Consider the following 24930-nt stretch of genomic DNA (forward strand, 5'->3'; position numbering starts at 1 on the left):
CGTCTCCCGCTCTGAGACACCAGAACCCAGGGCTGTGGGAACACCTGCATTCTCCTCAGCTGTCCCAAATGCCACTCTACAGCAAACAGAGCCGCTGTGTCAGTGACAAAGGGGAGGATAATTGTCAGTAATAGAAACCTCCTTCCTGTGTATTGTGTTTATAATTTCTAAGAAGCATAGGTTCCCTTCGTACAAGGCCCCCTGCTCTGTTCCGCACTTGGAACCATTTGGGTTTGTAAGTCTGAGAGGAACTGGGGAGCATCCATAGGCATCAAAATAAAGAGAAAAGACCCTGGAGCTCATGGGAAAGGGGGGAGAGGGAGGGGCAGGGCTGAGAGACCGAGAGAGGGACCCAGGAGAAAGTGGAAGGTCAGGAGCCCCGCAAGGTGACTGCTCCACTAGCTTAGTAAAGTCTTCTGAACCAGCAAAGCACGTGGTGGGGTGGATTTCTCCATCAACATGTCAGGGCTGTCACCAAGGTAAACCAGGAAGAACACATGAGCCCTCCCCCAACGCACAGCCCAGGGAATCAGCAGCAAACCTGGGAGGCCTTTGGAACTCCCTGGGCCATGGGCTCGTGGGTTCTCACCAAGGTTAATTGGTTCTCTAAGGAACAAGGACTGGCAGGCCCCCAGATGACACCTAGGTTAGAAGAGAATGTGTCTTTCTTCTCCAAAACTAGTTAAAGATAGTCTAATTTTACTATTTAACATCTAAGCACCAGAGGAATGCATTGAAAAGACTGAAGGGACATCCACCCCAGCTTGCTTGGTTCAGCAGGGACAGGTGCCCCGCACTGATGACAGCCCTTTAAGGTTCTGGGCCCCCAAGGCTTGAGTTGCGTGTGTCCTTCCACGTTTTCTCTGATGTCCAGGGAACTTTGGCCAAATGCTGCAGGAGCCTGAGTGGAATCAGGGAAGCATAAAAAGGCACAAAGAAGGAAAATGCACACCTGCGATGGAAAGTGGGAAAGGAGGGTGGAAAAAAGGAGAAGAAAATAACTTTGCACCACTGATTTCAAAGCTAAAATGCTCTGAAGTGTTAAATCTACCTCACGGTTCGTAAATAATTAGGACAAAACCCTGGCGGCCTATGATATCACTGAAAATCTTTATGATAACGCAGCCTCCAAATTACAGCCTTTTATAATCTGCATGGAGAATGTCTGAGCATCAGAAATGGAAACCTCAGAGTCCTATAGCTAATAATGCACCCAGTATGGCTTTCAAAATTTTCCCCTAATCGTTTTGTCAGAGAGCATGCCATCTTGGCCCTAAAAGTAAACACAATGGTGGGAATTTTAAAATAGAGCACTGAAGAAAAATAAAAATCAGGCATGGAAGCAGCTGTGGGTTCAATTCCTGCCTTATCCACTTGGTCAAGTCATGAAATATCTCTGAACAGTATAAGATGGCTATAATAATTCCTATTTCACAGGGGTCAATGACATAATGTAAATCAAAGTGCCCAAGGCCGTGCACAGTGTGTGGTGAATTCTGCATAGGTGTCGGTCCCCATCTCTTTCCTAAACCTGCCATCATGCCAAACATATAAAAAAAATTTTCCTGGAAACAAGTCAGAAAGCTTTATCACATGCCTGGACACAGAACTAGGACTAGATGAAGTCTGTCTTGCCCGCTGGTGCCCCCTTTTATTCCCCTCCCCCTTTCCCTCTTTCTGTTTTTCCATCTCCAGGAATCCAGCACTCCCTAAAGGAGGGCATCAGCTATTAGGAATTTAATTAGGAATTTCCAGTCTGAATCCGAAAGGGGTTCGAGATTTCCTTTTCTTATCTTCCTAAGGGTATCCAGGCTGTCGGGGGGGGGGGGGGACGGCGGACATCAAAGATATCTACATATGTAGTTCATTATAATTTCCACTATTAATGAGCCAGATTTGTTGAGTAAGAGAGAATATACTTCCCTTATATTCTCTTCTGCAGGAGAATATGTTCTCAAGAGAATAGATTTCTTGAGTGCAGTTTTAAACTGCATAGGTGGATAATACGCAATCTGGACTCTCAAAGTCAGAAAGCCCAGGTTAGACATTTACTGGGGTCGGGGTGGAGGGGGGATGCTGAGAAAATACCATGAAAGGGTAACAGAACTAGTTTTGCACTATACCCAGGAAACAAAAACTAAATTGAGAGATGAATGCTGATATTTTTTTAAATGCTTAAAGACTACGTAATCTAGGGCCAATGTACTTCTGAACTGAGCAACTTCCTTGCTACATACAACTCCTGCCTTCAGGAGTGGGGGCTGGAGCACATCTTTGGAATGAGTAGCAGAAAGGGCAGCTGGGGAGAGGACAGCTCGCCTGGAAATCCAGAGGACTGGGTCCTCCACGCATGGGAAACCATACCCTACCCAGGCATTTATGTCATGTTATGTCCTTTTTTTTATCAAAAGCATTCTTAAGAAATGTTTTTTTATTTTCAGTACTATATACTCATTATTTTTAAAAATAAAAGATTTATTACTTTTGGTCATTGTGCTGTAAGGTTAAAATCATTTCAAAATTTAAAAGATTTTTAAAAATAGGAATCTACTGATGAAATCCTCCATACTACCAACCCCTTTCAATTCCACTGCCCAAACATAATCACTGTCTACAGATTAGGGGTATATCCTTACAGACTATTTTTTCCCCAAAAAAATGAGATCATAATATACCTACTGCTCTGTACTTTGCTTTCATTACTTAATATATAATAGACATTCTCCATATCAGCTCATTTATAGCAATTTCCTCCTTTGTTCAAGGAGGCAAGTATTTCTGAGGGATAAAGTCCTAGAAGGGGAACTGATACATCAGAAAGTAGGCAAAGTTTTAAATGTTATAAATACTGCCACAGTGCCTTTCCAAAAAGCTGTACCAATTTACACTCCCCAGAGAAGTATATGGTGACAATCTATTTTCCCACGCCCTCACCATGGTTGCTTTTTTCCTTTCTTTTTTTAAAAAAATTTTAAAATTTACTTGGCTGAGCCGGGTCTTAGTTGCGGCACACGGGATCTTTACTGCCACGTGCGGGATCTTTAGTTGTGGCATGCAGGATCTAGTTCCCTAACCAGGGATCAAACCCAGGCCCCTGCACTGGAAGTGCAGAGTCTTAACTTCTGCGCCACCAGGGAAGTCCCACCATGGTTGCTTTTAATCCACACTTACCTGATACTAATGAGGTTTAGGACTAAACCTTTCCAATAAGACTAAATATTAGTCCTATTTAGTCACTGGGGCATCAAGCTTTGGCTAAGAGGTGGCCTGGCTTCCCAGTGATTCACACCCTACCCTTAATCTCAGACTTACTGGAATTTTGCTTGAATTTACAAATCTCTCAGCAAAAACTTTCCAACACTATAATTCTACCAAGAGGCCTAAATGGCCTCCTTGTGCCTCAACCAATGCATTTTCTGACTCTTTCCAAGTCTTTTCCCCAAATTTTATCCTCTTGGCTTGTATTTTTCAGCATTGTAGATTCCCATCCTAAATCACTGTAGAGTGGTTGAGCTAACAAGATGGCATGCCAAGGATGATATATTTTGATAGCGCTTCCAGGTAGCTTCGCTGGTCTCTCCCACAGTGGGGAAGTCTAGTGGGCGAGTCGGGCGTCTTTTGGCATTTCATAATTTATTCACCTGGCACCACTCATTCCAAAAGGAGGTATTGGGGTGTGATGGAAAGAATATGAGGCTGGAAGTCAGGAGACCTGAGTTTTAGTCCCCTTTCTACTTCTACTTCTAATTAGCTGCATAGTTCAGATTAAACTATGCTGCCTCTCCACTGGGCTGCCTCATTTGTAAAACAAGATTATTGGACTAGAATAGTCATTACTAACCTTTCTTTCTACCATGGGTGACCCTTTAAGAATCTAAAGTAAGTTGTGCATTCTCACCCCCAGAATAATATAGTCTTGCACAAGAGTATGAAATCATACATTTTCAGGGAGTTCACAGACTCCCTAAAGCCTATCTCTGTATTCCCAGGGTCAAGATCACTGAGACCTACCATAAGCTTTTTAAAAATAACAGAGAATACAACAGAAATGTATGCAGAATCACAAAACCTTAAGCGAAGTTGAATCATTTCCAGAACTAAAAGCATCTCCTCTGCAGAGACTGGGAGGAGGAAGTGGTTACTTAGGGAAAAATAAATGAAAATGCCAATTAAGAGCTGCCCTTGATTGAGGTCTGGCTAAGCCCTTTACCTACATTCACAGAGGAGTGGCTGAGGGAGAGTACCCATTCCAGAGCCAGGCTGCCTCATTCAAATCGTGGCTCCATCATTTACTAATTGACTTAGGCTCTGTGCCTGTTCCTTCTTCTGTTATTAAAAAAAAAAAAAAAAAAAAAAAGGAAAGAAAAGAAAAGAAAAAAGGAGGCGAGGATTAAAACAATACCTATCTCAAGGATTGTTAATACACATATGGTATTTGAAACCAGGCCTGGCACACACTAAGCCCTAAATAACTATTCCATGTTATAGAAATATGGGACGCATTTGCTGGGTGGTTAAGATTGTGAGCTGAAGAGTTTAGGAAAGCCATAGATATCTTGATAACTCATTTTCTCCCAGATGTAAGCAGAATCTGCTTCAGAAGTTTGCTGTAAGGATTCAAACGTATGGACACCAAGGGGGTAAAAGTGGCGGGGGGGTGGTGGTGGTGGTGGTAGGATGAATTGGGAGATTGGGATTGACATATATACACTAATATGTATAAAATAGATAACTAATAAGAACCTGCTGTATAAAAAAATAAAATAGGGACTTACCTGGTGGCGCAGTGGTTACGAATCCGCCTGCCAATGCAGGAGACATGGGTTTGAGCCCTGCTCCAGGAAGATCCCACATGCCGCGGACCAACTAAGCCCGTGCGCCACAACTACTGAGCCTGCGCTCTAGAGCCCGCGAGCCACGGCTACTGAGCCTGAGTGCCACAACTACTGAAGCCCGTGTGCCTAGAGTCCGTGCTCCACAACAAGAGAAGCCACCGCAATGAGAAGCCCACGCACTGCAACGAAGAGTAGCCCCCACTCAACGCAACTAGAGAAAGCCCGCATGCAGCAGTGAAGACCCAATGCAGCCAAAAATAAATAATAAATAAATTTAATAAATAAATAAAATAAATAAATAAAATAAAATTTAAAAATTAAAAAAAAAAAGAAGTTTGTTGTAAAGATTAATGAGCCTGCCACATAAAAACTCTTTTCACAATGCCTAGCACATAATCAGTGCTCATTAAGTGTCAACTAATGTTATGAACAATTCTGGGAGGCAAGGATTACCAGTTCCTTTTTTTATCTCTGAATAAAGGATAAATCAGACTTTGAGAGTTAAGTGCCCTGCTGACAGTACCTCAGTTAGCAAATGATTATCCCAGATTTCAACTCTAATGAGTCTGAAACCAGAAGCTGTAACCACTACCACATATAACCTCTTAGTTTGAACAGGGCTTAGAGAACATAAAAGCTGATTCATACCTACTAGATTCTAAGAGAAAAAAAAAAAAAAGACGTTGGTGATAACAGTTCAAAATGCAGGGAATTCTCCATGGAGGTCAACCATGACTTTGGCCAAAAGCCCTCCTTTGCCACTCTTAGAAACGGAAGACTGCAAAGCCCTCCTTTGCCACTCTTAGAAACGGAAGACTGCAAAGGCTGGACCCTGGTCTTAGTCAATTCTAAACCCCTCGCAAGTGGTTCTTAAACCACAGCCCTGACACCAAAAGAGGAAAAAGAAGCCATTTCCCATAATAGCTCAACTAACAAACTGAGCCCTCTAAAATGAAAGTAGAGACCCTAAGGCTGAGAAAAGCTATTATTAAGAATGTTCCAAGGGAGGGTGGGAGGGAGATGCAAGAGGGAGGAGATATGGGTATATATGTATATGTATAGCTGATTCACTTTGTTATAAAGCAGAAACTAACACACCATTGTAAAGCAATTATACTCCAATAAAGATGTTAAAAAAAAAAAAAACAATGCTCCAAAATCAAGTAGAAATGCTGCAGTAGAACACAACATTAGTCTTTAAACAACAAACTTTTATGTGGGAAAGAATGAAGGTGTTTATTTCTATGTTTGGATACCAAGATCCGGGAGGCCTTCCCCTAAGTAAAATAAGAGGAAGTTACCACAGCCCAGTATGGTGGGGGGAGAAGCAGAATGCCAGTCAGTCAAGAGACATCTGGAGAGGAGCAATGTCACCTGAGCAAGAAGTCCCCACTCTCAACACCAATATCCTCCCTAGTGAAACAGTCACCTCGGAAATGAGAATGAAATAGACCGGCAGGCGAAACAGGGTGATCCAGTGAAATACAGGTCAGTGCTAATCACCTTACTTCACATCTTATATATATTTACTTCTGGATGTATTTTATTTTGTATCTTTATTGAAAACAGTCCCATTAGGCAACCTTAAATCTCCCATGCCTTTAAAAAAAAAAAAAAAGGCCTTAGGATTAGGCATCACTGGAAGGGATGGTAGAAGCAGGAGAAGCACCTCACTCACCTCCATTCTCAGACTGAGGCAACCCAGCTGAGCTTGGTCCAAGGTTGGAGCAGCCAGTTCTCCCCAGTGGCTTCACTCACCCAGCCCACTCCCCGGGGAGAAGAGGTTGTTTATGTATTCCAAGCCTACACCCACCCCAGGCCCCCAGGGGTGGGGAGAACGCTGGAGTCGGGAGAACGCTGGAGTCAGAAGTCCGCCAGAATCTAGGCCTGTTTCTGCTCCCACCCGGCTGAACGACTCTCCTCCCTGGGGCCTTAGTTTCCCATCCCTCAAATGAAAGGTTTGAAGGAGATCACATGAAAGCCTCCTTCCTGCTCTAAATTTCTAATTCCATTATTCTTACACATAAACGTGCCTTGCAGAAATAGAAGCCCTTCCTTTCAAGCAGGACATGTGGCTCTACGTCCCCGTGACCATTCCCCTCAATCACCCGCAGACCATCTTACAGCAGTATAATGCATCGGAGAACAAACGTATGGACACCAACGGGGGAAAGCGGCGGGGTGGGGTGGTGGGATGAATTGGGAGATTTTGATTGACATATATACACTAATATGTATAAAATAGATAACGAACAAGAATCTGCTGTATAAAAATTAATTAAACTAAATTTAAAAAAAAAAGAAGTATGATGCATCAGAACTGAAAAACAGGCTGTTGCTTTCCCGTGGCACCAGACCTAGTAATCAGTCAACGTGGATTTTCTCTCGGGCCTTTCCCCGCAATCCCACAATCCCACGAAAACCCCCTGCCTACCCCTCCCAATTTACCCTTCCGTGAATTGAAAAATACCCACTCACAACCCGGCCTGGTGTAAGGTGCCTCAGCACTTTTCCTGGCATCCAGGATTCCACCTCTGCCCCACCCTCTCCCCGGGGTGTCTTTTTAGCCGGATCGATCCGATCCTTGCCCTCCCCTGGCAAACAGGCCGACCAATTTCTCCTCCCCGGCAGGAAAGGAGGCAGCGCCCGGCTCCAATCCCAGGAGACCCAAACCTCTTCCCAGCCCGCAGGGAGTGGCACCTGGGCGCAGCAGGAAGGGCCCCACGCCTCGGGAAAGGAAAGGAAAGGGCGGCCGGCTCGCTCCCAGCCGCGGTCCTCCCCCCGGCGGCGCGGGGGAGGCCTCCCCAGCAGGTCTCCTGTCACTTACGGGCTGCACCTCCGGGCAGAGCCTGGCACAGCAGGACCGGCGGGCCGGCGGGCCGGCGGGCAGGCGGGCGGCGGAGTTTGCTGACTCAAAGGCGCGTCGGCGGCGGCGGCGAGCGCACACGAGCGCAGCCCCGCGCGCCCAGCTCACGTAGCGGCCCCGCGCCCGCGCTCCGCGCCCGCCTCCCGCTTCCTTGGCCACCGCACCGCCCAGCCCAGGTGCTGCCCGGCGCCGGTCCGCCCCGCCCCCTGCCGCGGACCTGGAGGCGGCCCCTCGGCCCCGGGGGCTAGGGAGAGCCGAGCGGCCGCCGGGGGGCGCAGCGCGCTCGGAGCCCGCTTCCCCCTCCCGCGTCCGCGAAATGGGGCTGCGGAGGAGGCATCCGTGTTTGGCCCCAAGCTGAGACTGAAGGGGTGCGAGTCGCGCCCTTGGAATCGCCACTGGAAAGCCACCTTGAGCTTGCTAACCACTCTCCGCCCCCTTAGTTAAGGGGAGGATTGATGAATGGGGAAGAGGGATGGTAGATAACGGTAGACTGTCAATAATAGAACCTAGGTGGTGGGCATATGGGTGTTTACTGAAAAACTCAACTTTTATGTATGTTTGAAATTTTTCACAAGGAAACTTTGGGGGGAAAGAAATGAGGTCTGCCAAGGAGCCTGAATCAGTAAACCATTTTCCAGGTGGCACCTTGGGCTGCATCTGACCCACCTGTTTGCATGGAAAACCGCAATAATCACTTAAACCGCTAATGGGTGACTACATGGCAGAATAATAAACGTAGTGTTTAAAAAAGAAATTCCACTGAGTACATTTGAAAGATTTTATTGGCTTTATTCAGTGATTCATGATTGGGCAGCGTCCAATCCAGCAGATAGGAGGGAGCTCTAAGGAGCTGTACAAAATGAAAGACTTTTACAGACATAAGGAGGCAAGACAAGGAAGTTATCACAGCAAAAAGCAGATTGGTCATGGCAAGGTCATGTCTTTCCTCTAGGAAAAGACAGGGGTCTATCAAGGAGATTCACCTCGCCAGTGCTGACCAGGTAATTGCAGATTGACTGCATTCCTTTACTGGGAGAGGCTGAAACCACTATTAAGTTAGGCACTGAGGGGCTTCCCTGGTGGCGCAGTGGTTGAGAATCTGCCTGCCAATGCAGGGGACACGGGTTCGAGCCCTGGTCTGGGAAGATCCCACATGCCGCGGAGCAACTGGGCCCGTGAGCCACAACTACTGAGCCTGAGCATCTGGAGCCTCTGCTCTGCAACAAGAGAGGCCACGAGAGTGAGAGTCCCGCGCGCCGCGATGAAGAGTGGCCCCCACTTGCCGCAACTGGAGAAGGCCCTCGCACAGAAACGAAGACCCAACACAGCCAAAAAAAAGTTAGGTACTAAGTTCCCATTTGGTGATGTCTCAGCATAAGTGCTTAGCATAAGTGACTCCCTTTGGGGCCTATTGTCTCTTTTTTTAACAGGAGCCTAACATTTCATTATTTAAGCATGAATTTTCCCATTAGACACAGCCAGCTCTGATGATCATTCAGGGCCATTACAGGCCCACCTGAAAATGTACACGTCTATCCTCCATACCCAAATTGGCTTAACATAACAAAACTTCTAAATCTACAATGTTGTGTCTTAGCATCTTGGATCCTGACATTGCATCACTGAATCTTGAATCACCTGTATTTAATTTCCTAAAATTACACCCCAGTTATAACACACAAGTGAATGTAAACATGATCACTTCTGAAAATCGAATTAAAGTGTATTTTTCAAATTCTCTTCCCTATGCTCCACAAAGAAAAGCATTGACTGGAAAACAAAATGCAATATGTGTCTAAGATCCTAAGAGCTTCTGCAAAATTAAAATCTTTCTGGATTATTATCATCAGGAGCGCACCCTTACAAATGTGGGCAGAGCAGCAAAAAAAAACCTTTAGAGAGTCTATAGGAGGTCATTTAAATATCTGTTAGAATTATGGCCCTAAAAGAAAGGAAGAATCTGAAAAGAATTCAGAATAGAATGACGCAATGGATTTTAATCCACTCCATCAGGGTAGCTGCTAGGTGGTGTTTCTAGTTTAAGAATTGTACTGTGCAACCTGAATCCAGGGGACTGAGCTAAGTGACCACCAATTTTTTTAAGTTGTGACTTTTTGTTATACTATCAGTGGGCAGGTAAAAAACTGGGACTCTCTTGTGCTTAAGAAATCCTAGCATGCTAATAAAATCACCATAAAATTGCTTTTAAGAAGAAATTCCCTTACCTGCCCTAATCCTGCCTCTGCAGTAGCTCCTAGGGTCAGGTTAACTGATTCAAACCCCAGCTTTACTACCTCTCACTATGTGATCCTGGGAAAATAACTTTGTGGGCCTCATTTTACCATCTGAAAAGGGGAGATAATAATAATAATAATAGATGATAATAAAGGGGAGATGATAATAATGATGATAATAGAACCACCATCATAAGGTTGTTGTGAGGGTTGAGTGAAATAATCCGGTAAAGCTCCTGAACTGTGCTAGATACATTGTAAGTGCTCAATAAATTTTATTCATTATTATTGAAACCAAGTGGGGCCCTATGGGGCTCCCAGGCACGGAGGCCTTTTTGTCCCCCATTTCTTGTAGGCAGGACTCCAGCCTCCATGATCTTCCCTGAGGTCCAAAGGGCAGATTCAACAGTTGCAAATCAAGGGAGGAGCAGCCAGGAAACCACCTGAGACAAGATTAAAGGGACCAGAGAAGCTCATCAAGATTAGGAGACTGGGACTTCCCTGGTGGCACAGTGCTTAAGAATCCACCTGCCAATGCAGGAGACATGGGTTCGAGCCCTAGTGCCCTGGTCTGGGAAGATCACACATGCCATGCAGCAACTAAGCCTGTGTGCCACAACTACTGAAGCCCGTGCCCCTAGAGCCCGTGCTCCACAACAAGAGAAGCCGCCACAGTGAGAAGTCCACACACTGCATGGAAGAGTAGCCACCGCTCGCTGCAACTAGAGAAAGCCCCCGCACAGCAATGAAGACCCAATGCAGCCAAAAATAATTAATTAATTAATTAATTAATTATTAAAAAAAGATTAGGAGACCAACTGAGACCCTGCACACACCCTAATCTTGTCAGCAACCCCACCCTTTTGAAACTCTGCAGAAGAAAGAAGAATGCAGGACTGTTACTGCCTTGATCCTTATCCCATACCCCTGACCACAAGCCCTGACTATAAGACCTCTCCCTATTCCCCAGGGAGGGGAGCACAGTTCTTGACGTGCCAGCCTGCTGTGTTCCCCTCTTTGCCTGGCAAAGAATAAGGCCACCCTTTCTTTCTCCTCCAAAACTCTGTCTCCATATCTCATTTCGGCATCTGTGTACAGGGAGCCAAGATTCTGACAGCATTATAATGCTGTTATTATAACGTGATCCTCTTCTTGAATCTCTTCCATTTCCAGGTAAAGTGCCCTTAGTTAGGGCTTCCCTGGTGGCGCAGTGGTTGAGAGTCTGCCTGCCAATGCAGGGGACACGGGTTCGAGCCCTGGTCTGGGAAGATCCCACGTGCCGCGGAGCAGCTGGGCCCGTGAGCCACAATTACTGAGCCTGCGCGTCTGGAGCCTGTGCTCCGCAACATGAGAGGCCACGATGGTGAGAGGCCCGCGCACCGCGATGAAGAGTGGCCCCCGCTTGCCACAACTAGAGAAAGCCCTCACACAGAAACGAAGACCCAACACAGCCATAAATAAATAAATAAACAAATACTTTAAAAAAAAAATAGTAAAAGTCTATTAATTACCTTCCTTGTTAAAAGAGAGGGAGTTCAGAATCAAAAGCCATCATACTCACTGTTTAAAAAAAAAAAAAAAGTGCCCTTAGTTAGACCTATTAGGAAAGCCAGCTTTGTGCCCTGCCTCTAACTCGAGTCAATAAAAAGACACTGAGTCCTTCGTCCATCTCCTGGGAAAACTGCAAAATCCACAGACAATAAAAATGGAAGTTGCCTGAACTTGGTGTTCAGAAGTTATAATTAACTGATACTATACTATCCAAAACTCTATCTTTAAATTTACATGAATTGTCCCGCCTTCTTGAGAAACACTGTCATGGTACATACACATACTGTACAGAAGATGGTTTTATCCTCAAACAACTAATAATGGGATGGGAGCAAAAATTTTAAACAAATAATTTGGATTTTGATTTCTCATTTTACATCATAATCTTTTTTCAATAGTATGAAGACATATAGATTAATGTGAATAAAAATAATCACTCTTGACTATTGTTGATGAAAAATTAATCAGTCAATCTAAGAAAGAAATGGAAAATTTTATTCACGCCAAATGGAGGATTATAACCCAGGAACAGCCTCTTAGAAAGCTCAGAGAACTGTTCTGCCCGTTAGAGGTCAAAGCACTGTTATATAGGTTTTTGAGACAGAGGGCTGTATATTAAATGACATAGTTTTCACCATCCGGATCTGCAGGTACACAGTGGTGGGTCACTGTGTGTGACTCCTTACGAAATCAAGAAGGAATGTTATCTTTAAGGAGTTGTCCTGTTGGTGCTAGGAGAATGCTGTTCTTTATGGTTGAGCAGGCATTTCTGCTGGTGGGTAGGTCTGGTAGATGCATAATGCAGATACACAATGCACAGTAGAGCAGGGAGAGGAGGCCAAGGGGCAGACAAAGATTTTTATATTTAAATTTTCCTTGACTTACCTTAGAATATGAATGTTATGCATGTCATCATATTCTTCCTCTCCTGCTCCAACAATCCCATATTACTGTCCACTGCCCATAAATCTACTTCAAGGAATTTCCCCTTGGTTGCTGTGATGGAGGCAAATTGGGAGAGAAACTTTGTCTCTTTCCTCTCGTGTGAACTTCAACCCTGACCTTGCCCAGATGTTCTCCCACATTGCTCTCCAGTGCATGAGACAGACCACCCCAATCAAGTCCACCTATTGCTATGTCACTGCGCAGGAGAAGACATTTAGCTCTTTCTTCAAGGCAAGGCAGCTTTGAGGAGCATTTCAGGGACTCAGACAACCTGACAACTTCAGAATGGTTTCCTGCCAGCTATGGTTTCCCTTCATACCCTGGCTGGCACTGGCTCTACTTTACAAGCCTCCCAGCAGCAGCTGGTCTCTGTCTCCATGGCAACAGACAGGCCTGAAGGAGCACACTCTCCAGCTTCCCTCCACAGGACAAAATTAGGGTGCCCACAAGTAGTTCATTAACAAAACAAAGACAGTGGATTAAGAGAAAATGGGAGAAATAAAGGAGCAACTGATCTGAACAATAAACAAAATAAAAGAATAAAATGAACATATGGACCTAGAGATTACCATACTAAGTGAAGTAAGTCAGACAGAGAAAGACAAATACCATATGATATCAGTATATGTGAAATCTAAACAAATGGTACAAATAAGCTTTTTTACAAAACAGAAACAGACTCACAGACATAGGAAACAAACTTATGGTTACCAAAGGGGAAAGGGGTGGGAGGGGTAAATTAGGAGTTTGGGATTAGCAGATACAAACTACTATATATAAAATAGATAAACATCAAGGACCTACTGTATAGCACAAAGAACTATATTCAATATCTTGTAATAACCTATAATGGAAAAGAATCTGAAAAAGAATATATAAATCTGAATTGCTTTGCTATAAACCAGAAACTAACATAACATTGTAAGTCAACTATATTTCAATTTTAAAAAATTAACAAAAGCAAGAGAAAATACGTAAGGATGGAAAGAAGCAGTGGAAAATGGCAGGTTATAAAAGGTATGTAAATTATGCTTTCATTTTTGTTTTCTTAGAGAAGGCACATATAGTAGGTACAAAGTGGTAACCATAATCTCATTTTTTCAGCATATGACCCATTTCTCTATTTTGTTTATGAAAATAAATCAGACTCTAAACCCTACTGCCCTGGATTAGTGGGAAAGTCAATCTTAGGCATTACTAAAGGCCTCTTAATGCCTTCCCCCACAATCCAATTCCTGCCTCCGTGCCCCGCTAAAAAAAGGAGCCAGAGATTTTACTCAGAGCTAAATATCTGAGGAAGTTTCAGATCTCTAGTCTCCACTGGTTCTCACTGAGATGCCCATTGTCCAAAGTCTCATGGTCCTTTTATGTTATTTATGTGCCATGGAATTTGATGAAGCTGCATGGAAAAAAAACACTGAATGTTCTAAGGATGTTAAAAGAGACAAATAAATGAGCAATTCCATTAAAGAAAAAAGAAATTATAAGTCCATAATAGGCAGAAGAAAAACAAGAATAATTGGATATAAAAAATTGCCAACTAAAACTCTGAGGAAAACTGTAGTCAATGAAATTTAGAAGTCAATGCACGAGATAAACTCTAGGCTGGACACAGGTGAAGAAAGAATTATTAAACTGGAACACATAACTGCAGCATTTGCCCAGAATGTATCACAGAGACAGTTAAGAGATGTGGATAATAACATTGAGAGAATCCAAAATAAATACAAGTAGTGCTCAAAAAGAAGACACTGGATTAAATGGTAGTGAAGTGATGTTTAAGGTGATGACAGTTGAGAATTACCCAGAATTGTTAAAAGGCATGATTCTTCAGATAGAAAATTCACTCTAAAATCCAAGAAGGAAAAATAAGAATAAAACTACAGTTAGAGCAATAAAAGTGCTATTCTAGAACATCAGGGATAAACGGGTATCCATGAAGCTACCAGAGAGAAAAAGCAGATTATAAAAATTATTTACACTGGCCATAGAATTCTCAGTGGTAGCAAGATATCAGAAATGCTTAGCAAAAACAACTGACAACCTAGAACTTTTCATCCAGCTAAGTGATCATGCAAGAGTGAAATCAAAATTTGAGATACACATAGATGAAGGGAATTTCCTACCCACAAACAAACAAAATCAGGGCTCTTGAAGCAGCCACAGCTCTGGCCCACAGTGAGATCAGGTGTTGCCGAGAAAATGCACTGGTTCTGAAAACAGTTGCCATGAATTGGTGTCCCATGTGCCAGGCATTCTTATGCACCATCTTATTTTATCCTTCAATGCCCCTGCCATGGGAGTGGTCAAAGTACATAAATGTCAAATGGGGGAAATACAGGTATTCCTTGTTATGTGTTACTTTGTCTCTGCCATAACTCATTTGCTTGACATCCTTGGGGAATAGTGTTACACATTTTCCAGATGAGCTGAAATAGAAAATAATACCTCCACTCACTAGAGAATTCTGGCCAGCACAATTGCTTGCAACAAAACTCCATGATTATTACAAAGAAGGTACAAGCCCCATTCCTAAGACCCAACATCTCACAGGTAGGAGACCCTTAAAACTCAGCCAGACCTCTTTTCCTTTTATTTACTGCAATTCTTCACTATCAGGTAGCCCAGAAAGCAGAAGTGGACAGAAAATGTTAGAGGTAGATATGACAACACCAGCAAAGAGGGAGAAAAACTTTTTGAAAGCAAGTCTGAAAAGATTCTTGAAGTTCCAACCCCACCACAGGGCTGATGTACACCCTCCCCACAACACTATGAGCTTCCTGAGGGCAAGAACTGTGCCTGCAAACATCTGTAGCTCCAGACACAGTGCCTGACACACAGACAGTAGGGCCTCAATAAATAGTCACTAGGATGGAACAGGGAGGAGATGAGGGAAGGAAAGGAAAGGAAAAAGGAAGCGAGCTAAAAGGAACGCTCTGAAAAAAAAAACCAAACAAACCCGCTGAGAAAGCCTCAGTCAGCTTATCCTAAAGTGTATTGACTTGTTTTCTCTATATTTGATGCTCTGGTATTTGGGGTCTTGATCCTGGAGAGACTGTTCCCCACCCCATCCCCAGGGCCAGCTAATTCCTAGAAAAAACAAATGACTCCCGTGCAAGTACGCTTTTGATATACAAAGGAACCAACCAATCCAGACAATCCAGCGCTCTCACCCCAACCCTCTCCTTATCAAACTCTCACACATCAAGCCAGTATTCTCCCTGCCCTACAATGCCCCAGGGCCAGGTACTGGCAATTAGGGACCACCCAAATAGCCCAGAGCCTGCTGAAATTATTCAAACCATCCAGTTCTAAATCTCTTCAGTGTACCTACTCTGCCTGGCCATTCCTTTCCAAAAGAAAGAATCTCGATAAGGCTCTGGGCCATGCTCTGCCCTCCCCCACTCCTGTGCCTCCTGACTGTCCCTGGTCCTTCCCCATGTGGCCCTGTGTGGACGGCATGGTATGCCTCCTGTATCTAGGGTTTAGGGAGGATAAACATCTTCCTTCAAGACAATCATGTCCACGTCTGTGGTCTTACCACATCTGATTAAAACAAATTCTAGGTGCATTTTTAACACATAAAGGTAACCTTTCTTTCCTTAGAAATACATTTCCAACTAAATAACAGAATTGTGTGGAGAATAGAGAAAGCGTTTGTGAATTTTTCCTGTAATATCTATTTCATAAGGCAAAGGGAACCTTGAAAAAAAACCCACAAATTTTCTGAGAAGAAAACAAACAGCCCCGTATCTTTTCATCAAGCCAAAGATATGAGTTATTTGAAGAGAAGGTCTCTTCTAACTCAGGTTACACCTTGGTCAAGCCCGAAAAAGATTATAGCTTGGTTCTGGAATTTTTTTTAAGTGTTACTATCTAGAAAGCCTATTTTAATTTCCAGTTGAGAGAAAATGAAATTAACAATAGAAATGTTCAGTTCCTTTTGTAATCAATACAAGTAGCATTGAATTGCGTGAGGCAGCATTGAGACAAAGCTAATCACAGTCTGTCCTTTTCCAGTGCCTTATTTAGAATATTTCTCTTTCTTCAGTTTCACTGTGATTCACTTTTCCTGGAAATTAGTGTGGACCAGATGAAGCCAGTCACAGGCTGTTCTGGAGTATTTTTCCTGTACAGAAATTAATATACTTCAGCTGTATATCAATACCCTAGTTAGAAAACATCACCTCCATACCTACTTATTTTTAAAAAAATATTGAAATCTCTGTTCTCCACAATTCCCTCTGTGTAAGAAAGGCCATCAAAGTAAACTCAGAACCATAGATGATTGCCACCCTTTCCTTTGCCCCTGCTTTGGTTTATATTTATCTTCTTAAAGTTTATTCATTCATTCAATATGTATTTATTGAGTACCCACTAGGTGTCAGTCCACAAGCTGGTTGGTTCACTAGATATTGTCCCTTTCCTCATGGAGCTAACAGTTTAATAGGAGAGACAGATGTTAATCTAATAGTCAAAAAGTTAATAATTAAGTATCATCTGTATTAAGTGCTGTGAAGAAAAAGTATTGCATGTTATGAAAGTAAAAACCAAAAGACCTGACCTGGGGGAATCAAGCGAAGTTTCACTGAGAAAATGGGATTTGACACAAGATCTGGAAGGATAGGGAAAGAACACAGGAGAGTGTTTGAGGCATTTGGAACAGCATGTGCAAAGGTCCTGTGGCTGAAGCACAGAGCTGGGGGATGACAGCAGGAGATGAAGCTGCTAAGGTGGTTATAGGATAGATAATCGCCAGGTTAGAGATTTGGGGCTAAATTCTAAAACATCATGAAGCCAGTGAAGCACTTTACATAGGACAGGAATATGATCAGCTTTCTTTTGGAAGAAGATCACTCTGGATTCTGTGGAAATGGGGAAGGGAGTGGGATGGAGAAGAGTGAATACAAGGAGACTAGTTAGGAAGCTATTACAAATGTGTAGGTAGGAGATGATGGTCTAGGATGTTGGCAATGAATGTGGAGAACATGAAAAGTTTTGAGAAACATTCAGAAAGCAAAATTGACAGTCTTGATTAACTACAAGTGGTTTGATTGGCAGTAATTTCAGAAAAGAATGCCATTCTCATAATGCCTGAGAGGTAGCAAGTTATAATGGGAAAAGCCTGGATTTTGGAAGGAAAAGTACATTCAATTTTTAACTCTGCTGCTTATTAGCTGTGTAGTCTGGGATGTGTTATTTAAACTCTCTGAGCTTTAATTTCTTTGTTTATAAGTAACCCATATTAATGTCACTCTATAAACTCAGGTGTGCAAGAAACATCTTGACTTTCTTTATATCAACCACCTGGCTCTGGTTCCCCATTTCACTTGACCTGTGAGAAGTTCAATCTTAGTTATATTTGGGGCTACCTCTGCTGTGGTTGGGCAAATGTCTTGGGGTCTTACACAGTGCCAAGGGACGAAGGAGACCTTGGGTCATCAGATAACAACCTATGCTAGTTACCATCAAGTCACCCACAGTTTTAGAGCCCAGGCTCTGCCTCTTTCATGCCTGGCAGGAGGAAAGGATCTTCGGTAAAACCCAGAGGTCATTTGTCATAGGTCAGACTTCTAAAGGTACCACCAAGCCCACAGGCCTCCCAGGGCCCTGGACCTGCCAGAAAATGAAATGCAGCTACCCAGTCCTTCCAGGCAGGGTTCAGAAAGAGGCATTGTGTGTAGTTAAGACAAACTACCCAGCCTGCAGTCTGGAAGAGGGTCTAGGACCCAAATATAAACTCATGTAAAGATTTTAGGCTGGGGCACCCTTGCAGGAGGGCCTCCAGTTTTTTCTACCAGGCAGAACAAACTTTTGGTGGTCCTTCTTGGAGGACTCACGTACCTTCCGTCCAGGGAATCTTTCCATCACATGACATCTCAAAGGTAACCCCTTCTTTCAATCCCTCTGGGACACCTTGAAAAATGTCTCCGTCAATGATCTCACAACGGGTAGAACAACACCTTGTCAGGGTGATAGGGAGAGTAACATATGAGTAAATCTAGCTAAAGTTCTGACATGTTGTCATTCCCCTTCCCTTAAGATTCTGGAAAGGTGATAAGTTTGGAAAAAAAAACATGAAAAAAAATGTTCAAGATAGAACAATACACTGAAGATAGTATCTAGAAGGGTAGAAGGCAGTTATAAATCTGCCAGCCTTGGCTGAGCACGGTGGCCATATGGACACAGTACTGTGGGACAGAACCACAAGAAGCAAGGGAATAGGATCCTGTTAAGGCTGAGGTTAATTTCTACCAGTCACTGAAGGAGCAGCTTTTAAAAGAGGAATTTCAGGCACCAAATGCAGGCAACCATAAGGTTAATTCTGACAGAGAAACACAAGAGGCCAAGATAGCGTAAGGAAGAAGAGTAGGCTGTGTAATTTCTCCCCAGAAAGTATCACTCTTTCCTTGTGACTCTAAGTAGTCTCTTCCCACACTCCAATATCTGGTCAGATTTTTCTCCACATCAGTTTAAACCCAACATGTATAGTCAGGGAAACAAATTACATACTTAGGTTGTTCTCAGACTTTTTCAGAATTGTTTTGAATTCTTGATGTTCTTGTCAGTTCTCAGGTCTCTACCTGAGAGTGGGACAGAGAACTGCAAGGGACAATAGGACTACACACTGAGGTGAGAGCTGGGCCTGGGGTGTTAACCTAGATGCAGGCCTGGCCTCCACACGCTAAGCTCCAGCCATCATGAACCACTGTGGCAGGATAATATTTTAAAGATATTATCTCATATTCTTCCTTCTCCTCTCCCCACCTCTTGCTCATCCGCAGTGCTTTCCTTTTTTTTTTTTTTTTTTTTTTCTCTCCATTCAAGCAAAAACCAGAAATATCATTAAGTCTCCAGGCTGGTTTCCAAAATCCTAACCCCACTGAGATTACCCTAAGTGTCCCTGCGTGACACATCAAGAAAAATCAGTATGACTATTAAGAATGCATTTAATCCAACAAACAGTGGTTTAATAAAGAGAAGTTTCTTTTTTCCTTATACAACAGATAGTCCTGAGGTAGGGCTTTGCTCTTTGGGTTCAGAAACTCTTCCATACCAGAGTTCTGGGTCCGCATCTCTTGAGTTCTATCTACCTTCCCATCATGGCTACAAGATGGCTGCAGTGGCTCTCACAACCGTTTCAACAGGGCAAGCAAGGTGTGTGTAGCAGATGCGATCACCCCATATTCCTATGGCCTGTTCCATTTTCAGGGGTGCTGGCCCAGCTTCCAACTGCCAGCAACCCACCACCCCACTTCCAACTGCCAGCATCCCTCACCTTGCTGAGGTCTCTCTCTGGCCACCCAAACCTCCTTGAGCAGCACTCAAGCAATAGTTGATGAGAGTTGGTGAGTAAATCCTGCTCCTTCGCCCCTGGAAGGGGGGATCACATTAAAGTTATGTTCTACATTGCTCCCCCCCAGGGGGAATATGTCTCAGTTAGCCACACTGGGTGACTTGCCTTGATAACTCATCTTTTATTGGCTTCTTGACCTTCCTGGTCTCTCTTCCCCACTTCCCTACCAATGTTTCCTGGGAACATCTTCCAAATAAACCACTGATGCTCAAATCCTTGCTTCAGAGTTTGCTTATAAGGGGACAGGAAGTGAGTGACAGCAGCACCAGAAGCCCCATTGCCCTGGTGCTCTCCCCTCTGGGGGGAGGGGGAAGTTCCCAGAAGCCCTCTGGGGACTCCTCTTACAGCCTATTGGTCAAACTGGGTCACGTGGGCTCCCTCAGCTGTTGAGAGGCTGGGAGAGCCGCTCTGGTGGAAGATGGAGGAGAGAGCAGGGCTTGGTCATGGCGATTGAGTTGGCCAGTGTATTAGGATAAAGCTCAGGGATAAGGGACGGAAAACCCCAAACAAGAGAGACTTAAACAAGATAGAAGTGTATTTCTAACATAAGAACTGTGAGGCCGGTACACATTGGTTAGGGAATACGCTTTTACTTTGTTGCTCCACAACGCCTGGCTTCGACCCCAAGTTCACCATGTGTTCTGGAAGTTTTCCTACGTGACAGGTACTGTTCTAAACCTCTCATATGCATTACTGCATGTAATCCTCTTAACTTTATGACGTAAGTGCTATTATTACGGAGATACGGAGGGCTTAAGTAACTTGCCTGCTGTGGCAAAGCCAAAGGCAATCTGCATCCAGAGTTTATGCTCTTGAGCCGCGTTTTAAAGATAATATCTTCCTGTCCAGGAACATGGATATATCTGCGTTTAGGTGTTCTTTAATGTCTTGTATACTTTTACTAAATTTATTACCAAGTCCAGGACCTGGGTTCTTGGACTCTTTGATCAATAGAAATTGATAAGAGGCCGGATGAGGAATTCAGGCAAGGCTTTATTGGGACTCGTGGAGCAGGAGTGAGTGGGAGAGAGAACAAGTAACAGGTGCCCTTGCTTGTTCCCTGGAGGGGGAGGCGGGGGTGGGGAGCTGGTCCTTTAAATGCAAAGAGGGTTGGGGGCGGACCTGTGGGTTGGGCGGGAGGGGTGGCTTAGGTGGTCTGCCCACCCCCCTTGGTGGTGTTGTGTGCAGGGATCACGTGGTAGTACCTTGCTTTTGCTCCCTGCACCTCAGAAGTGGCAGTTGGGTTTTGGCCTTTGTGTATCTCTTTCATAATGTGCCCCAACTGTGCATGCCTGCAGTTATTTTTAGTCTCATAGTTTCTTTGTATTCTGCTGCTGGAGGAGACGTGTGTCCAGGTGCAAGCATGGCACTAAAGGGCCCCAGGTCCCAGCCTGTCTCATTACTAGGGTCTTTATTTTGCTATTGTTAATGGTGTTTTGGAAATTAAGTTATCTTTGTGGCTGGTGAATCTAAATATAACGGATTTTTTGTATATTGGCTTTATATCTGGCCATCTTACTAAATTTATTAATTTGTCTGAATAATCTTGGGTTTTCTGTGTAGATACTTATCATCTGTGAATAAAACCAATTTTGTTTCTTCATTTCTGACCCTAATGTTTGCCTGCCTTTCTTCCCTCCTTCCTTCCTACCTTCCCTTCCTCCCTCCTTCTTCCCTCTTTCCCTTCCTTCCTTAATGCACTGGCTAAAACTCTAGTACAGTGTAGAATAGAAGTGATAATAGTGAGCATCTTTTTCTTGTTCCTGGTTTTTAAGGAGAAAGTTTCTAATGTTTTATTACTAAGAATTATTTTGATTGTAGGTTTTTTGTAGATACTCTTTATCTGGCTAAAGAAATTTCACTCTATTTCCTGGTTTGCCAAGGTTTTTTCCACAAATGCTTTCTCAACAACTATTGAGAATATAGGGTTTTTCTTCTTTAATCTATTAATGCAATGAATTGCATTTATAAAACTTTTAATGCTAGATTAGACTTGTATTCCAGGAATACAGTGAATTTGGTATAGGTGTATTATCTTTTCTGCACATTGCTGGGTTCAGTTTACTGATATTTTGTTTAGGGTTTCTCAACTATGTTCATGCATGAGATAGGTCTGTAATTTCCCCTTCTTCCAGAATGAATTAAGGAGTGTTTCTTCCTTTTGTTTTTTTGTTTTGGTTTGGTTTGGTTTGGTTTCTGGCCACACCTCTCGGCTTGTGGTATCTTAGTTCCCTGACCAGGTACCGAACCCGTGCGCCCTGCAGTAGAAGTGCAGATTCTTAACCACCGGACCGCTAGGAAAGTCCCCCTTTTGTATTCTTTGGAAGGCTTTTATTAAATTGGAAATGGTCTATTCCTTGAAAGTTCAGCAGAATTTTCTTGTAGGCATGGTGATTTGTTTTATTTTTTCAACATTGTCTTAATGTTTTGTTTTTAAATAATTTCAGCTTACTGAAAAGTTGCAAGTACACTACAAAGAATTCCCGTATATCCTTTACCCAGATTCCCCCAATTGTTAACATTTGATCATATTTGCCTTATTTTTATCTTTATGTTGCATATGTATTTTTCTGAGAGATTTAAGAATAAGTTGCAGACATGAAGTTTTATTACCTCTTAATTCCTCAGGGTGTATTTCCTAAAAACAAAAATGCTCTTCTACATAACCACATACAACCAACAAAATTAACATAGATATTATATGTCCATCTGTCCACAGACCCTATTCACATTTCACTGTTAGTTCCAATAATGTCCTTTAAGGTCTGAGATCCAGTCCAAGGTCAAAATTGCACTTATTGTTATGCTTCTGTAGTCTTTTCATTCTGGAACAGTTTTTCTTTTTTTTTAATTTTTATTTATTTATTTATTTATTTATTTATTTATCTTTGTCTGTGTTGGGTCTTCGTTTCTGTGCGAGGGCTTTCTCTAGTTGTGGCAAGCGGGGGCAACTCTTCATCGTGATGCGTGGGCCTCTCACTATCGCGGCCTCTCTTGTTGCGGAGCACAGGCTCCAGACGCGCAGGCTCAATAGTTGTGGCTCACGGGCCTAGTTGCTCCGCGGCATGTGGGATCTTCCCAGACCAGGGCTCGAACCCGTGTCCCCTGCATTGGCAGGCAGATTCTCAACCACTGTGCCCCCAGGGAAGCCCTGGAACAGTTTGTCTTTCATGTCTTTCATGACCTTCACATATTTTAAAAGAACAGTTCAGTTACTTTGTAGATCGCACTGAAATTTGGGTTTGCCCGATGATTCCTCATGATTATGTTCAAGCTATGCACTGTTGGCAAAAAAAAACACACAAGTGATGCTGTGTTCTTCTCAGTGTAACATATCAGAAGGCACATCATGTCTATTTGTTCCACTACTAGTGATGTTAACTCTTATCACTTGGTTAAGTTAATGTCTCCCATGTTTTCCCACTGTAAAGTTAATTAGTAAGTATTTTGTACTATTAATAAGTAATCAATGACTATTTCTGTAAAGAGATACTTTATATAAATATCCTGTTTCTCATCCAGCTTTCAACCCTAAACTTTAGGATATATTGATGATTCTTTAGGATTTATTGATGATTCATTTATTACTATTACAGTGGTTGCCAATTGGTGTTTTTCTAATTTTGTCATTCCTTCTACATTTATTTGTTGGCATATTACTAAAAGGTAGAAATTTACTTTCTCCACTTGTTTATCCATTCATTTATTTTTGTGACAACCGACTCAAGGATTCCTATTTTATTCAATAGGTTATAATCTGATGCAATGGCTTATATAAATCAAAATTATTTTTATAGCACAAATTATTACATATTGTACAGTGGGAGCCCCTCAATACTGGTTTTATGTCCTTCTGACATGCCCCCATAATTCTTTGAGCACTTGCTTACATTTCAGCACAATAAGACGTTCCAGGACCATTTGTAGTTTCTCTGCCCTGGCCCTGAATCAGTCATTTCTCAAGGAGCATTGATTCCTTTTCAGGGAGAATGATGTTTAGTTAATTTAGAAATGAAGACCTGGGTGCTGGGTGTGCTCATTGCTTCTGGTATGTCTTGCTTCTAGTCCCTCTCAATGGACAGAGCTGGGAAATGTAAGTATGTATACATATATATATACACTTATATCTATCTCAATTTCTAATATATGTATATGTATTCAAAATCATGAGATACATCAATGCCTCCAATTCAATACCACAAGGTTTATTCTTGTCTGCCTGCCTTTCCCCAAGGGAAATCAGAGAGGTTTAAAATAACTCACAAGGTATTGGGTGTCTGGGAGATTCCCAAGAGACTTATAACTCGAGGCTTGATTAGGACTATTAGGGCAATAAATAGTAAGTGCTCAATAGCATATATTCTACAACATATATAATACCTGCTCAAGCAGTGGTCATGGATATTAATATACGCAGGGTTGAGGATGGGATAGTAGGAATTTGTCTTCCATCTGTTATTAGTCCCAGTAGCATGGTCTAACTGTCTTATGCATTTCTTGTAGGTGAAATAGGCAATTCTGGCCCTAGTTCCAAACAGCTGGCTGATAAATGAACTATTAGAAAATAGCCTCTTCATAAGTTCAAGGCTGCTGGTGCTTTTTTACTTGTTATTGTCAATTTTGATTACCAGATACCTCAAATTTCAAGTGTATATATAGTTCAGATTGGTGAGAAATGGGAATTTTCTCTTCATTTTATAGCCAGAAACAGAATATAATTGTTCCTTTGTTAGCTCACCAGCAAATAAGAATGACTGGAAGAGGACTTTGCTTCTCAATGACTGCCTGCTCTTCAGAGCCGTGCTCCATAAAGTGCGTCCCAGAACCAAAAGAAGCCAACAGTAATTAAGCAGAATTTCAAAGAGATTGTGTCTTTGCATGACCAAGATATCATTCCCTTTTCACTCTAAGGCAGGTGCAAATAAGACTTGTTACTGTAGATTGAGTTAAGCTGCCTTTAAATCCTCTGTACTGGATTTTAAATGACCTGAAGCCAGACTGGAGCTACCAACCTAAGCAGTGCTGTTTCTTCATAACAACAACAACAATAATAAGTAATATGTAATATATGATATGTGATAAGTTGCAACAATAGTGATATAATATGTATATTGTAAATGTAAAATAGTAGTAAAATGTCAT

At 42.8% G+C, this 24930-nt stretch overlaps 1 protein-coding gene across 2 annotated transcripts in view; it reads right to left on the minus strand.

Moving 5' to 3' along the window:
- Positions 1-7824, minus strand: part of SNX10 (sorting nexin 10) — a 74868-nt gene extending 67044 nt beyond the window's left edge. For both annotated transcript variants that reach the window (XM_059933748.1, XM_059933746.1), the window contains exon 1: positions 7663-7824. The gene's annotated coding sequence lies outside the window, so the exon portion shown is untranslated. The remainder of the gene's footprint in view (positions 1-7662) is intronic.
- Between the last annotated feature and the right edge of the window lie 17106 nt (positions 7825-24930).

This window comes from Balaenoptera ricei, chromosome 9 (assembly GCF_028023285.1).
Source record: "Balaenoptera ricei isolate mBalRic1 chromosome 9, mBalRic1.hap2, whole genome shotgun sequence".
Classification (NCBI taxonomy): Eukaryota; Metazoa; Chordata; class Mammalia; order Artiodactyla; family Balaenopteridae; genus Balaenoptera; species Balaenoptera ricei.